Below are 11774 nucleotides of genomic sequence, written 5' to 3'. Positions count from 1 at the left end.
CGGCCTCTGTCCATCTGTAGCACTGGCTTCAGATATGTTTTAGATACCGTACTGTATGCTGAAAAAAATCAGACACACAGAAGCAGCTGGGACACAGTAGATACACAGCTTTTATCAAGTGGACATATGTGTAATTTTCTTTAATATTTTCTGAATATATACAGTACCAGCCAAAAGTCTGGACACACCTACTCATTCCAGGGTTTTTCTTAATTTTTACTATTTTCTACATTGTAGAAAAGTAGTGAAGACATTAAACTATGAAATAACACATGGAATACGTAATAAATTAGATTCTCTGGTCTTATGAAACCAGGAATGAACTCTTGGGACTGAATGCCAAGTGTCACGTCTGGAGGAAACCTGGCACCATCCCCATGTTGAAGCATGTTTGTGACAGCATCATGCTGTGGGGATGTTTTTTAGCGGCAGGGACTACGAGACTAGTCAGGATTGAGGGAAAGTCAGGTTTGAGGGAAAGATGAAAGGAGAAAAATACAGAGAGATCCTTGATGAAAACCTGCTCCAGAGCATGCAGGACCTCAGACTGGGACAAAGGTTCACCTTCCAACAGGACAATGACTCTAAGCACACAGCCAAGACAATGCAGGAGTGGCTTCGGGACAAGTCTCTGAATGTCCTTGAGTAATCCAGCCAGAGCCTGGACTTGAGCCCGATCTAACATCTCTGGAGAGACCTGAAAAAACTGTGCAGCAACGGTCCCCATCCAACTTGACAGAGCTTGAGAGGATCTGCAGAGAAAAATGGGAGAAACTCCCCAAATACAGGTGTGTCAAGCTTGTAGCATCATACCCAAGAAGACTCAATGCTGTAATCAAAGTACTGAGTAAAGGGCCTGAATACTTATGTAAATGTAATATTTCAGTTTTTTATTTTTAATACGTACATTTGAAAAAAATTACAAAACCAGTTTTTGCTTTGTCATTATGGGGTATTGTGTCTATATTGTTGAGGGGGAAAAAACAATTACATCCGTAACACAAATGTGGAAAATGTCAAGGGATCTGAGTACTTTCTGAATGCACTTTAAATATTTACAGTACCAGTCAAAAGTTTGGAAACACCTACTCATTCAAGTGTTTTTCTTTATTTAAAAAAATGTCTACATTGTAGAATAATAGTGAAGTTATCAATACTATAACATAACGCATATGGAATCATGTGGTAACCAAAAAAGTGTGAAACAAATCAAAATATATTTTATATTTGAAATTCTTCAAAGTAGCCAATCTTTGCCTTGATGACAGCTTTACACTCTCTTGGCATTCCATCAACCAGCTTCATGAGGAATGCTTTTCCAACAGTCTTGAAGGAGTTCCCACATAAGCTGAGCACTTGTTGGTGTTACGGTGCGTGAATGAGGACCCAAAAGCGAATCAACTTAAACAGAGCTTCTTTAATTACCAAACATAGGTAGGCTCAGATGGACCGGCAGATTCCGACAGGACAGGACAAGGTTACAGCAAACATGACGACAGTCTGGTTCAGGCATGAATGACACAAACAAACAAGAATCCGACAAGGACAGGAGCAGAAACAGAGAGAGATATAGGGACCTAATCAGAGGGAAAAAGGGAACAGGTGGGGAACGGGGTGAATGGGTAGTTAGAGGAGACAAGGGACAGCTGGGGGAAAGCGGGGGAGAAAAGGTAACCTAACACGACCAGCAGAGGGAGACAGGGTGAAGGGAAAGGACAGAGACAAGACAACATGACAGTACATGACAGTACCCCCCCACTCACCGAGCGCCTCCTGGCGCACTCGAGGAGGAAACCTGGCGGCAACGGAGGAAATCATCAATCAGCGCACGGTCCAGCACGTCCCGAGAGGGAACCCAACTCCTCTCCTCAGGACCGTACCCCTCCCAGTCAACTAGGTACTGATGACCACGGCCCCGAGGACGCATGTCCAAGATCTTACGGACCCTGTAGATAGGTGCGCCCTCGACAAGGATGGGGGGGGGGGGGGGGAAGACGAGCGGGGGCGCGAAGAACGGGCTTAACACAGGAGACATGGAAGACCGGGTGGACGCGACGAAGATATCGCGGAAGAAGAAGTCGCACTGCGACAGGATTAATGACCTGAGAGATACGGAATGGACCAATGAACCGCGGGGTCAACTTGCGAGAAGCCGTCTTAAGGGGAAGGTTCTGAGTGGAGAGCCAAACTCTCTGACCGCGACAATATCTAGGGCTCTTAGTTCTACGCTTATTAGCAGCTCTCACAGTCTGCGCCCTATAACGGCAAAGTGCAGACCTGACCCTCTTCCAGGTGCGCTCGCAACGTTGGACAAAAGCCTGAGCGGAGGGGACGCTGGACTCGGCGAACTGAGATGAGAACAACGGAGGCTGGTACCCGAGGCTACTCTGAAAAGGAGATAGCCCGGTCGCAGACGAAGGAAGCGAGTTGTGGGCGTATTCTGCCCAGGGGAGCTGTTCTGACCAAGACGCAGGGTTGCGAAAAGAAAGACTGCGTAAGATGCGACCAATAGTCTGATTGGCCCGTTCTGCTTGACCGTTAGACTGGGGGTGAAAGCCGGAAGAGAGACTGACGGAAGCCCCAATCAAACGGCAAAACTCCCTCCAAAATTGAGACGTGAATTGCGGACCTCTGTCCGAAACGACGTCTGACGGAAGGCCATGAATTCTGAAAACATTCTCGATGATGATTTGTGCCGTCTCTTTAGCAGAAGGAAGCTTAGCAAGGGGAATGAAATGAGCCGCCTTAGAGAACCTATCGACAACCGTAAGAATAACAGTCTTCCCCGCTGACGAAGGCAGTCCGGTGACAAAATCTAAGGCGATGTGAGACCACGGTCGAGAGGGAATAGGAAGCGGCCTGAGACGGCCGGCAGGAGGAGAGTTACCGGACTTAGTCTGCGCGCAGACCGAACAAGCAGCCACGAAACGACGCGTGTCATGCTCCCGGGTGGGCCACCAGAAACGCTGGCGAATGGAAGCAAGCGTACCCCGAACGCCAGGGTGGCCGGCTAACTTGGCAGAGTGAGCCCACTGAAGAACGGCCAGACGAGTAGGAACGGGAACGAAAAGAAGGTTCCTAGGACAAGCGCGCGGCGACGGAGTTTGAGTGAGTGCTTGCTTTACCTGCCTCTCAATTCCCCAGACAGTCAACCCGACAACACGCCCCTCAGGGAGAATCCCCTCGGGGTCAGTGGAGGCTACTGAAGAACTGAAGAGACGAGACAAAGCATCAGGCTTGGTGTTCTTAGAGCCCGGACGATAAGAAATCACGAACTCGAAACGAGCGAAAAACAGCGCCCAACGCGCCTGACGCGCATTAAGTCGTTTGGCAGAACGGATGTACTCAAGGTTCCTATGGTCAGTCCAAACGACAAAAGGAACGGTCGCCCCCTCCAACCACTGTCGCCATTCGCCTAGGGCTAACCGGATGGCGAGCAGTTCGCGGTTACCCACATCATAGTTACGTTCCGACGGCGACAGGCGATGAGAAAAATACGCGCATGGGTGGACCTTGTCGTCAGAGAGGGAGCGCTGAGAAAGGATGGCTCCCACTCCCACCTCTGACGCGTCAACCTCGACAACGAACTGTCTAGAGACGTCAGGTGTAACAAGGATAGGAGCGGATGTAAAACGATTCTTGAGGAGATCAAAAGCTCCCTGGGCGGAAACGGACCACTTAAAGCACGTCTTGACAGAAGTAAGGGCTGTGAGAGGAGCTGCCACCTGACCGAAATTACGGATGAAACGACGATAGAAGTTCGCGAAGCCGAGAAAGCGCTGCAGCTCGACGCGTGACTTAGGGACGGGCCAATCAATGACAGCTTGGACCTTAGCGGGATCCATCTTAATGCCTTCAGCGGAAATAACAGAACCGAGAAATGTGACGGAGGAGGCATGAAAAGTGCACTTCTCAGCCTTCACAAAAAGACAATTCTCTAAAAGGCGCTGGAGGACACGTCGAACGTGCTGAACATGAATCTGGAGTGACGGTGAAAAAATCAGGATATCGTCAAGGTAAACGAAAACAAAGATGTTCAGCATGTCTCTCAGGACATCATTGACTAATGCCTGAAAGACAGCTGGAGCGTTAGCGAGGCCGAAAGGAAGAACCCGGTATTCAAAGTGCCCTAACGGAGTGTTAAACGCCGTCTTCCACTCGTCCCCCTCCCTGATGCGCACGAGATGGTAAGCGTTACGAAGGTCCAACTTAGTGAAAAACCTGGCTCCCTGCAGGATCTCGAAGGCTGAAGACATAAGAGGAAGCGGATAACGATTCTTCACTGTTATGTCATTCAGCCCTCGATAATCTATGCAGGGGCGCAGAGACCCGTCCTTCTTCTTGACAAAAAAAAACCCCGCTCCGGCGGGAGAGGAGGAGGGGACTATGGTACCGGCGTCAAGAGCTACAGACAAATAATCTTCGAGAGCCTTACGTTCGGGAGCCGACAGAGAGTATAGTCTACCCCGGGGGGGGGTGGTTCCCGGAAGGAGATCAATACTACAATCATACGACCGGTGTGGAGGAAGAGAGGTGGCCCTGGACCGACTGAACACCGTGCGCAGATCGTGATATTCCTCCGGCACCCCTGTCAAATCACCAGGCTCCTCCTGTGAAGAAGAGACAGAGGAAACAGGAGGGATAGCAGACATTAAACATTTCACATGACAAGAGACGTTCCAGGAGAGGATAGAATTACTAGACCAATTAATGGAAGGATTATGACAAACTAGCCAGGGATGGCCCAAAACAACAGGTGTAAAAGGTGAACGAAAAATTAAAAAAGAAATGGTTTCACTATGATTACCAGAAACAGTGAGGGTTAAAGGTAGCGTCTCACGCTGAATCCTGGGGAGAGGACTACCATCCAGGGCGAACAAGGCCGTGGGCTCCTTTAACTGTCTGAGAGGAATGTCATGTTCCCGAGCCCAGGTCTCGTCCATAAAACAGCCCTCCGCCCCAGAGTCTATTAAGGCACTGCAGGAAGCTGACGAACCGGTCCAGCGTAGATGGACCGACAAGGTAGTGCAGGATCTTGAAGGAGAGACAGGAGTAGTAGCGCTCACCAGTAGCCCTCCGCTTACTGACGAGCTCTGGCCTTTTACTGGACATGAAGTGACAAAATGACCAGCGGAACCGCAATAGAGACAGAGGCGGTTGGTGATTCTCCGTTCCCTCTCCTCAGTCGAGATGCGGATACCTCCCAGCTGCATGGACTCAGCACCCGAGCCGGCAGAGGAAGATGGTAGTGATGCGGAGAGGGAGGCGACGGAGAGCGCGAGCTCCTTTCCACGAGCTCGGTGACGAAGATCAACCCGTCGCTCAATGCGAATAGCGAGTTCAATCAAGGAATCCATGCTGGAAGGAACCTCCCGGGAGAGAATCTCATCCTTTACCTCTGCGCGGAAACCCTCCAGAAGACGAGCGAGCAAGGCCGGCTCGTTCCAGCCACTGGAGACAGCAAGAGTGCGAAACTCAATAGAGTAGTCTGTTATGGATCGATTGCCTTGACATAGGGAAGACAGGGCCCTGGAAGCCTCCTCCCCAAAAACAGATCGATCAAAAACCCGTATCATCTCCTCCTTAAAGTCTTGATACTGGTTAGTACACTCAGCCCTTGCCTCCCAGATTGCCGTGCCCCACTCACGAGCCCGTCCAATAAGGAGAGATATGACGTAGGCGACACGAGCAGTGCTCCTGGAGTAAGTGTTGGGCTGGAGAGAAAACACAATATCACACTGGGTGAGGAACGAGCGGCATTCAGTGGGCTCCCCAGAGTAACACGGCGGGTTATTGATTCTGGGCTCCGGAGATTCGAAAGCCCTGGAAGTGGCCGGTGGATCGAGGCGGAGATGGTGAACCTGTTCTGTGAGGTTGGAGACTTGGGTGGCCAGGGTCTCAACGGCATGTCGAGCAGCAGACAATTCCTGCTTGTGTCTGCCTAGCATCGCTCCCTGGATCTCGACGGCTGAGTGGAGAGGATCCGAAGTCGCTGGGTCCATTCTTGGTCGGATTCTTCTGTTACGGTGCGTGAATGAGGACCCAAAAGCGAATCAACTTAAACAGAGCTTCTTTAATTACCAAACATAGGTAGGCTCAGATGGACCGGCAGATTCCGACAGGACAGGACAAGGTTACAGCAAACATGACGACAGTCTGGTTCAGGCATGAATGACACAAACAAACAAGAATCCGACAAGGACAGGAGCAGAAACAGAGAGAGATATAGGGACCTAATCAGAGGGAAAAAGGGAACAGGTGGGGAACGGGGTGAATGGGTAGTTAGAGGAGACAAGGGACAGCTGGGGGAAAGCGGGGGAGAAAAGGTAACCTAACACGACCAGCAGAGGGAGACAGGGTGAAGGGAAAGGACAGAGACAAGACAACATGACAGTACATGACAGTTGGCTGCTATTCCTTGACTCTGCAGTCCAACTCATCCCAAATCATCTCAATTGGGTTGAGGTTGGGTGATTGTGGAGGCCAGGCCATCTGATGCAGCATTCCATCACTTTCCTTCTTGTTCAAATATCCCCTACCCAGCCTGGAGGTGTGTTGAGTCATTGTCCTGTTGAAAAACAAATGATAGTCCCACTAAGCTTAAACCAGATGGGATGGCGTAGTGCTGCTGAATTCTGTGGTAGCCATAATGGTTAAGTGTGCCTTGAGTTCTAAATAAAGCACAGTGTCACCTGCAAAGCACCCCCACATCATCACACCTCCTCATCCATGCTTCACGGTGGGAACCACACATGCGGAGATCATCCATTCACCTACTCTGTGTCTCACAAAGACACGGCGGTTGGAACCGAAAATCTCACATTTGGACCCAAAGGAGAGACTTACACCGGTCTAATGTCCATTGCTCATGTTTCTTAGCCCAAGCAAGTCTCTTCTTCTTATTGGTGTCCATTAGTAGTGGTTTCTTTGCAGCATTTCAACCATGAAGGCCTGATTCACTCAGTCTCCTCTGAACAGTTGATGTTGAGATGGGTCTTTTACTTGAACTCTGTGAGGCATTTCTTTGGGCTGCCATTTCTGAGGCTTGTAACTCTAATGAACTTATCCTATGCAGCAGAGGTAACTCTGGGTCTTTCTTCCTGTGGCGGTCCTCATGAGAGGAGGTTTCAAAATAGCCACTTCATGGTTTTTGCACCTGCACTTGAAGAAACTTGACCAAACCTGTCATCAAGGCAAATGGTAGCTACTTTGAAGAATCTTAAATATAACATATATTTTGATTTGTTTAACACTTGTTTGGTTACTACATGATTCCATATGTGTTATTTCATAGTTTTGATGTCTTCACTATTATTGACAAAATGTAGAATATAGTAAACAAAATAAAAACAGCCTATATTAGTAGGTGTGTTCAAACTTTTGACTGAAACTGTATATATATATATATACAGTTTCAGTCAAAAGTTTGAACACACCTACTAATATAGGCTGTATATATATATATATATATATATATATATATATATTTGTACAGTTGAAGTCGGAAGTTTACGTACACTTCGGTTGTAGTCATTAAAACTTGTTTTTCAACCACTCTATATAGTTTTGGCAAGTCGGGAAGGACATCTACTTTGTGCGTGACACAAGTCATTTTTACAACAAATGTTTACAGACAGATTATTTCACTTATAATTCTATGCATCACAATTCCAGTGGGTCAGAAGATAACATACACTAAGTTGACTCTACCTTTAAACAGCTTGGAAAATTCCAGAAAATGATGTCATGGTTTTAGAAGCTTCTGAAAGGCTAATCGACATCATTTGAGTCAATTGGAGGTGTACCTGTGGATGTATTTCAAGGCCTACCTTCAAACTCAGTGCCTCTTTGATTGACATCATGGGAAAATCAAAGGAAATCAGCCAAGACCTCAAAAAGAAAATTGTAAACCTCCACATGTCTGGTTCATCCTTGGGAGAAATTTCCAAATGCCTGAAGGTACCACATTCATCTGTACAAACAATAGTATGCAAGTATAAACACCAAGGGACTACGCCGCTGTCATACTGCTCAGGAAAGAGATGCATTCTGTCTCCTAGAGATTAACGTATTTTGCTGTGAAAAGTGGAAATCAATCCCAGAACAACAGCAAAGGACCCTGTGAAGATGCTGGAGGAAACAGGTACAAAAGTGTCTATATCTACAGTAAAACGAGTCCTATATCGACATAACCTGAATGGCCGCTCAGCAATGAAGAAACCACTGCTCCAAAACTGGTGGCAGCATCATGTTGTGGGGGTGCTTTGCTGCAGGAGGGCCTGGTGCACATCACAAAATAGATGGCATCATGAGACAGGTTAATTATGTGGATATATTGAAGTAACATCTCAAGACATGAGGCAGGAAGTTAAAGCTTTGTCGCACATGGGTCTTCCAAATGAACAATGACCCCAAGTATACTTTCAAAGTTGGCATATTGGCTTAAGGACAACAAAGTCAAGGTATTGGAGTGGCCATCACAAAGCCCTGACCTCAATCCCATATAAAATGTGTGGGCAGAACTAAAAAAGTGTTTGCGAGCAAGGAGGCCTACAAACCTGACTCAGTTACACCAGCTCTGTCAGGAGGAATGGGACAACATTTACCCAACGTTTTGTGTGAAGCTTGTGGAACGCTAACCAAAACGTTTGACCCAAATTAAACAATTGTAAGGCAATACTACCAAATGCTTATTGAGTGTATGTAAACTTCTGACCCACTGGGAATCTGATGAAAGAAATAAAAGCTGAAATAAATCATTCTCTCTACTATTATTCTGACATTTCACATTCTTAAAATGAAGTGGTTATCCATACTGACCTAAAACTGTGAATTTTTACTCGGATTAAATGTCAGGAATTGTGAAAAACTGAGTTTAAATGCATTTGGCTTAGGTGTATGTAGACTTCTGACTTCAACTGTATGTATGTATGTGTGTATATACAATATATATACATGTTTTTAGCTCCCTAAAGCTCTGCCTGCTTAAGCATTTCAAATGGATCATATTGTGTATGTCAGGAGAATATGAACATAAGTCATGGCAGTTTACCTCCCGAAAATATGTCAAATTTACTTGAATCATTGATAAGTGTCAATACAATTGGGATTGTCAGTAAAACCTTTTGTCAGAAAGTATTTCAACTTATCTATTTTACCCATCGTCACCTTGACATAGTTTTGGACAAACAGAAGATTTGTATCTATAAAATTGGACAGTGTATGATGTAAACATTCTCCAGCTGACATGACCGTCCTCTACAATTTAATGACTCTCAGGGGCGGCTGAAATGGGTCTGTGGATCTATCTGTGAGGCTGAAACACCATGAAAAATGCAGGAGAGGGAGAGAAAAAGAAATGGAATAGAAAAAAAGAGAAACAAATAATACCCTGGCAAATGGATTTATGGTAAGAGACCCAAGCTACAACCAATGTCTCTGTTCTCCTTCCCAAACAGAATGGGAGCTGTTCTGCTCATCAGGCGGCTGATGGTGGAATGCTGAACAGTTCCCTCACTGTAATCTCCAACAGGAATGGGATTGAATAGATTTTGACATGTTGAATGTCTGCCTGCTCTTAATTAACAGTCCAAAGGTGTGTGTGTGTGTGTGTGTGTGTGCGTGCGTGCGTGCGTGCGTGCGTGCGTGTGTGTGTGTGTGTGTGTGTGTGTGTGTGTGTGTGTGTGTGTGTGTGTGTGTGTGTGTGTGTGTGTGTGTGTGTGTGTGTGTGTGTGTGTGTGTGTGTGTGTGTGTGTGCGTGTGTGCGTGCCTACGTACAGATGTAGGATCTTAACTTGACCTATATTGCCACAGCAAAATGATCCTACAGCAACAGGAATTTAAAGTTTAGTCCATAATGTTGCTTGTCAGTGGTTAGGCTATTATCTGACCAAAATTAGGCTACATGAAAAGTGGAATACTGTTAAATGTAACTGTGTGTTAGTGTGTATTTTCAGTGAATTTATGTAAATCACATGCCTCATCTGCAATTCATGTGATGCAGGAAAATTCGGCAACAAATCAGTGATGAAATTAAAATGCTACATCTGTAAATGCCTACGTGTGTGTGTTTGTTTGCGTGTGCCTGTACACTAGAACCACTGCTTTTTCCACATCTAATAATCAGCCCATGGCTGCAATTCCTCAGGGCCCGAGGCTGACATTTGGAAGTACACTCTTATAGATACAAGTAATAGAGTTACACGGCTCGACTCCTTCCTTATTAGAGTATGGGCTGTAACAACTCCCTCCCCAATAGAGTATGGGCTGTAACTCCCTCCCCATTAGAGTATGGGCTGTAACTCCCTCCCCATTAGAGTATGGGCTGTAACTCCCTCCCCTTTAGAGTATGGGCTGTAACTCCCTCCCCTTTAGAGTATGGGCTGTAACAACTCCCTCCCCTTTAGAGTTTGGGCTGTAACAACTCCCTCCCCTTTAGTGTATGGGCTGTAACAACTCCCTTCCCATTAGAGTATGGGCTGTAACTCCCTCCCATTTAGAGTATGGGCTGTAACTCCCTCCCCAACATAACATGGACTGTAATAACTCCCTCCCCATTAAAGTATGGGCTGTAACTCCCTCCCCTTTAGAGTATGGGCTGTAACAACTCCCTCCCCTTTAGAGTATGGGCTGTAACAACTCCCTCCCCTTTAGCGTATGGGCTGTAACAACTCCCTTCCCATTAGAGTATGGGCTGTAACTCCCTCCCCTTTAGAGTATGGGCTGTAATTCCCTCCCCAATATAACATGGGCTGTAATAACTCCCTCCCCATTAGAGTATGGGCTATAACTCCCTCCCCATTAAAGTATAGGCTGTAACTCCCTCCCAATTACAGTATGGGCTGTAACTCCCTCCCCATTAGAGTATGGGCTGTAACTCCCTCCCCATTACAGTATGGGCTGTAACTCCCTCCCCATTACAGTATGGGCTGTAACTCCCTCCCCATTAGAGTATGGGCTGTAACTCCCTCCCCAATATAACATGGGCTGTAATAACTCCCTCCCCATTACAGTATGGGCTGTAACTCCCTCCCCATTACAGTATGGGCTGTAACTCCCTCCCCATTACAGTATGGGCTGTAACTCCCTCCCCATTATAGTATGGGCTGTAACTCCCTCCCCATTAGAGTATGGGCTATAACTCCATCCCGATATAACATGGGCTTTAATAACTCCCTCCCCAATAGAGTATGGGCTGTAACTCCCTCCCCTTTAGAGTATGTGCTGTAACTCCCTCCCCATTAGAGTATGGGCTGTAACTCCCTCCCCATTAGAGTATGGGCTGTAACTCCCTCCCCATTAGAGTACGGGCTGTAATAACTCCCTCCCCAATATAACATGGGCTGTAATAACTCTCTCCCCAATCATGCATGGTCTCTAATAACTCCCTCCCGTATAAAGCATGGTCTCTAATAACTCCCTCCCCATTACAGTATGGGCTGTAATAACTCCCTCCCCTATAAAGCATGGGCTGTAATAACTCCCTCCCCATTAGAGTATGGGCTGTAATAACTCAATCCCCAATATAACATGGGCTGTAATAACTCCCTCCCCTTTAGAGTATGGGCTGTAACTCCCTCCTCATTAGAGTATGGGCTGTAACTCCCTCCCCATTAGAGTATGGGCTGTAATAACTCGCTCCCCTATAAAGCATGGGCTCTAATAACTCCCACCCCATTAGAGTATGGGCTGTAATAACTCCCTCCCCTATAAAGCATGGGCTCTAATAACTCCCTCCCCATTAGAGTATGGACTGTACCAATTCCCTCCCCTTT

The sequence above is a fragment of the Oncorhynchus mykiss genome, chromosome 4 (genome assembly GCF_013265735.2).
Source record: "Oncorhynchus mykiss isolate Arlee chromosome 4, USDA_OmykA_1.1, whole genome shotgun sequence".
Taxonomy (NCBI): domain Eukaryota; kingdom Metazoa; phylum Chordata; class Actinopteri; order Salmoniformes; family Salmonidae; genus Oncorhynchus; species Oncorhynchus mykiss.
This window is presented reverse-complemented; position numbering follows the sequence as displayed.